At 40.7% G+C, this 5,174-nt stretch overlaps 1 long non-coding RNA gene across 1 annotated transcript in view; it reads left to right on the forward strand.

The window, feature by feature from the left end:
* Window positions 1-5,174, forward strand: part of LOC118418026 — an 11,171-nt gene that overhangs the window by 3,893 nt on the left and 2,104 nt on the right. The gene's annotated exons all lie outside the window — the stretch shown is intronic.

Here is a 5,174-nt window from a genome sequence, read left to right on the forward strand (position 1 = left end):
ACTGGCATGCTAGGGCTCCTCACTCCCTGGGCAGTTGTACCGCGAGGGACTTGCCCAGTACCAAATAGATATATATATGTGGCTAGATCTTGGCCCATGGAAGAAATGAGTAGATGTTGACCCCTGGCAGCTTTCCTTGGTACTGCAGAAGAACTTCCGGTTTCTGTATTTCATTATTCTTTTGCAGTTCCTTTTTCAATAAAAGGTCTACAATTGCATAACTCAGAAGAGTTATTGCAAGCCATGACAGGGCTCTAGTGACTGGCCTTCTCACAGTTATTTTAATTTCCTTGCCTGAAATCATCCCTTCCCTTCAGCACTTGCTGGACATAAAAAGGTGAAGGGGCAGATTGGTCAGAAGATAAATTTGCTCAATGGCTGTCCTGCCTAGTCATACATAAATAAATGTTGTCAACAAGGATAACAAGATTAACCCCAGGGCATGATCAGTCAAGTAGAGCACAGGACCCCATAGATGCACACTCTCCAAACAGAGGTTAGGTTCTGGATTGTTTATGACATATTTTTGTCCAGGAAAGCCTGGATCGAATGTATTAGGAGACATCAAAATGTGTGGTCTATTAAACTAGGGTGAATCCGCTGTCCAGAACCACATGGATGGAAGTATGGCGTGAAGACTTGCCTACTGCTGCCTACCCATGTCAGGAGCCAGGCAACAGTATAATCAAGTACTGGTACTAACTACTACTACTACTTCTTGTCTGCCAGCCAAAAAAAGGAAAGCTGATAAAATAGGTAGCCCGACAAAAAAGCCTAAAATTGAAAAGACTTTAAATACAAGCTAGAACCTAACATCTGCTTGGAAACTAGATGCACACAAGCAGAAGGCAGTCCTATTAACCACAGTCAAACTCCCAGAGGTACTACTAGCTGTCAGCAGCTTGTTTAGGCAGGAAGGAAGAAAGGTCACACAAGGTCAACCATGTCTCATTTCATCTTCCCTACATCTGCTCAACTGGTATCTTATCATGCAGTTTCCCTAGTAACACCACAGTTTCTTCAGACACCTTAAGTCCATCTAAGACATTAAGTGCTGTCAGTTGTTTTTACAAGGAGCAGAGTACCTGAGATGATAAGCAAGAAGACTTTTCTCTGTGCCTTTCATGTTTTCCTGACTGCCAGATTGCCTACGTCATATTCACCTGGGCTGAGAAAACTCTGCAGAGTAGGGTTTTAAGATCAGATTAGACGAAAGACTATTACTTATCAGCATATGTGGTTACCATTGTACTGAGTAGGTACATGTAAGATGTTCTCAGTAAAAGAGAATTATGAATTGGATTATGTGTCTAAAGGCCCATTGGACATACCGGTACTATGTGTGTACTGTAATGTCTCTGAAATAATCTGAATAGGAGAAATAGTGAAAGAACTAGTGTAGTGTGAACTGAAAACTCTACCAATTGTGATAACATTATAGCATTGATGATATTACAAATAACTTCACCATCAGTGCAATATCAACAAGACTTTTGTCAATGGATTCCCTCTTTGTAAGCAAACATGATGTGTTATGTACGATATCCAAAAGCACCCAATTCTTTGATCCTTTGGGATGTTTTTAACATACATCTTAATTACAAACACTATTATCCATACCCCAATTACCCAGCTGCAGGTGTGCTTGCTCATGGAATTAGTTGTCATAATCTGCTTGTAAACTGCAGGTTTGGTAAACGTACAGAGAACTACCGCCCACGATCAGGTAAATTGTAGCTCACTCTCCCAAAAATTTGTGAACTTTTCACACTCTTAGATCCTTACAGGTATAGTAGCCTCCACCGGGCCCTCCTACGGGGGTGCGGGGATTGTAGAATTCCAAAGAAATTGGGAAATCCGCCAGGGGAGTCAGTCCACGCTAAGGTTCATGTTCTTCCTCCGGATGCCGTGCAGCCGGCCAACTCCTCTGATAGCAAAACTCTGTGTCCACCGTTGTGTGTCTTCTTCAACAAGAATACAAATCCTCCTTGTAACTAAGCTATTGTATTAATTAGTTGTAAGTTATACTCTAGGGAGAGGATAGTCTGATTAAATCACACCCCTAGCAATCATCATGCTGTAGAGGTTTATATTTCACAGATCAGAGAGAGGTCGTTAGTACGATGTTTGCTCCAAACAAAGCTGTTTCCTGTGGCTCTTACATTGTACACCATTCCCCCAACAAACACAGGTATTTATTCATACCCACCTGCACCCAATATACCACACAGAAATCACTGCCTGTGGTGGATAAATGTTCCAGCTAAAGCTGCAAACTCTACCATACCAGGGACTTTCAGGACCTTCTGACAAATTTGCTCCTGACGGAGAGGAGCAAGGGTAATCTCGAACCAGATCCACGGTGCGTTATGTATAACGTTAGTATCAAACTAATCTCGAACCAGATCCACGGTGCGTTATGTATAACGTTAGTATCAAACTCCCCATAGGTGCCCGTTTGACTCCCTTAGCCGGCTATAGTCCCTGGCCAGCTTTGATACTATCTTATGGCACCGTAGGATCTGCTTGGAGATTAGAGCAAGGGGCCAGTCCCTGGCCTAAGCACTTAGGAGGAGGAGGACTCCCCGACCACAGTCAGTTCTGGGTTTAGGAGTAACCTGGAATCCATCCTTCCCTAGCCCCAGTTTGCTCTTCTTATCACGTCCAAGCAGACTGTTCAAAACTTATATTCGACTGGCACAGATGACTGGTAGCCTTGCAGCCCAACTCGCAACCACTGGGTTCCACAAGGGAGGCAGATGAAAAAATCTAGCCACCACTAGTCCCCAGACCCTATAAATCTCTGTTTGAAGAATAAGTCTGAACAAGGAGGTTAAAAAAAAACAAGGAGCTTTTATCAAGATCAGATTGTGATGCCTGTGTGGCAGAAACATATGCAGCTGCCGATGTATATGACTGAGTTAATAAATGTATGATCAAAGATAACAGCTTGGAATGATCTAAGCAAGGATGTTATATAGAAGAGTCTTATGATATAACGTCTTTGATCTAAGGTACTTCTCTAACAGAAAATAAAGATTCCAGGCCCAAGTTTCAAGTCTACTTTTATTTACACCAACCCATTAGACTTGCTGTGTGCAGCATAAAAGGATACATCCAGTAAAGTACACATCAAGTCTGCAAAAGAACAGCTTGATAAAACAAAGAATGTTAGCCAACACTAACATGTAAACTGTTTTTCTATCACATGGGTAAATGAAAATATTCACTCAGCTCTGTTAGGAAAACTTTCCTCATCTTACCACTCACTTGTAAATTGGAGGAGACTTGATCTTTCTTCCCCCAAATAATCCCCACTTTTTTCAATGGTTTTAATTGTGAGATTTCACAACACCTTGAATATGTCTCTTATTCCTCCTATCGCAAGAGAAAAACACTGCAAGAGTAAATGAATTCACAGTGAATGAATGATTTGGGTGATCACAATTTTTAGCCCAACCCACTTGCTTAGTTTGAAGGCTATTCAAAAGAACAACAAGCTTAGCTTACACTGCAAAATACTGTTGTTTCCTTGCATTGATTACCCCCTAGTTCACTGGTTGAACATGACAATGACAGCTTGTGCTGAAAGAAAAGACTGTGTTGATAGTATACCACTTTCCTTCCCGTTTGAAGCTGATATCTTTTGTGCTAACGTTGGGTAAACAAAATCTGAGGAAGCTGACAAGTAAAGCATTTAACACTGCACAAGGTGGGTAAACTTTGGAGCGGTTTCATCCCAAGGAGCTTTTTTACAGTGAATATCATGTTTCTACCCCAAGGGTTATGAAGTATACCTTGGATGAATAAGTCTCTTGTTCAGTAGCCTGGTTGTTATGGTATAATATAACTCACCTTCAAGTGGAACATAGCAAGGTTGAACTCAGCTATGTGGTTGCATGGTTCTAATACTTAACAGGTGAGTTCAGCCAAGGAGGTCTTTCTTTAACCTCATTGGTTCAACTATGTGTTAACTACAAAGGATGTGTTCCCTTTCTGTCTGAATTTATAACAATAAACGTCCAGTATGTTCATTTTTTCAGTTTGAAAACTAAGAATTTTTACATAAAATTGAAACCCAAATCGGTGACCACAAAAAACATCAGAAGAAACCAAGGAAGTTGAAAAGAATCCCTGTTTAAGCTCCTTGAAGAAACAAAACCATCTTGAACTTCTCCTTTATCCTGTCAGTGTCATGGTTGATGATAAATTCTAAAACCTGTAATGACTTGGTTGGACTCGAATCTGTTTTATCTGCTTGGCTGTTTAGCAAAGTAGCTGCATGCTTTCTGGTACAAGTTCAAACACAACCCAGACTATAAAGCATGATTAAAGTTACCACATCTGCTGATAGAAGCAACCAATCATATCAGCTCTAAGTAGAAACATTTACACAAACTTGGCTAACAGGAGTAAATCATAGTAGTACACTCATACAACCGTACTAGATAACACATAGTTTGGTAATGCAAGGCCATATACTCATGTAGATACTGCAGTACTACTACTTAAATACCCTTGCAGAAACAAGAAATCATTTCATAAGAAAAGTGATCTCCGTGTAACTAAGACATGGTGCTGTGTAAAAAAAATATACAATTGTAACGTTATGTTCAGAAAACAGTTCAGATCTCTTTTATGCAGGCTCATTCTTGGGAGAAATACCGTTAGGTTGACTAGGTTGTTAGGTTAAACCTAATGATATCTCCTGATTCAGAAGAGTTCTGATAATCAACCCTTCCCTGTGTCTGCCGTTGTTGGAATAATGGCCTGTCAGAAACTGGATTCTTCCGTTCTATAAAACTGTGTATCCATCCTGTTTACGAAGTGTGTATTTGACTTGCAGGCCATTAAACTTTTGTCATAACACACGGAATACACATGTAGGTGCTAATAAGGGAAGTGAGACACTTGAAAAAGGCTACAAACTATTCTAATGCAAATCGTTTCTAGCAACTTCAACAAGTACATGTTGTACTTGTATCGTTTTCAGGATGTGTACTGATGACCACACACACAAGTCCCGGGCTGGAACAGTTTCCGCTTACAGTTTACCGAAGGCCGATGCACTGAAAAAACGCCAATATAAACGTCCAGCTAATCTCCAAGCAGATCCTACGGTAGCATAAGACAGTATTACAAGCTGCCAGAGGAGTGAAGCTGGCTTATAAATA

This window comes from Branchiostoma floridae, chromosome 6 (genome assembly GCF_000003815.2).
Source record: "Branchiostoma floridae strain S238N-H82 chromosome 6, Bfl_VNyyK, whole genome shotgun sequence".
Classification (NCBI taxonomy): Eukaryota; Metazoa; Chordata; class Leptocardii; order Amphioxiformes; family Branchiostomatidae; genus Branchiostoma; species Branchiostoma floridae.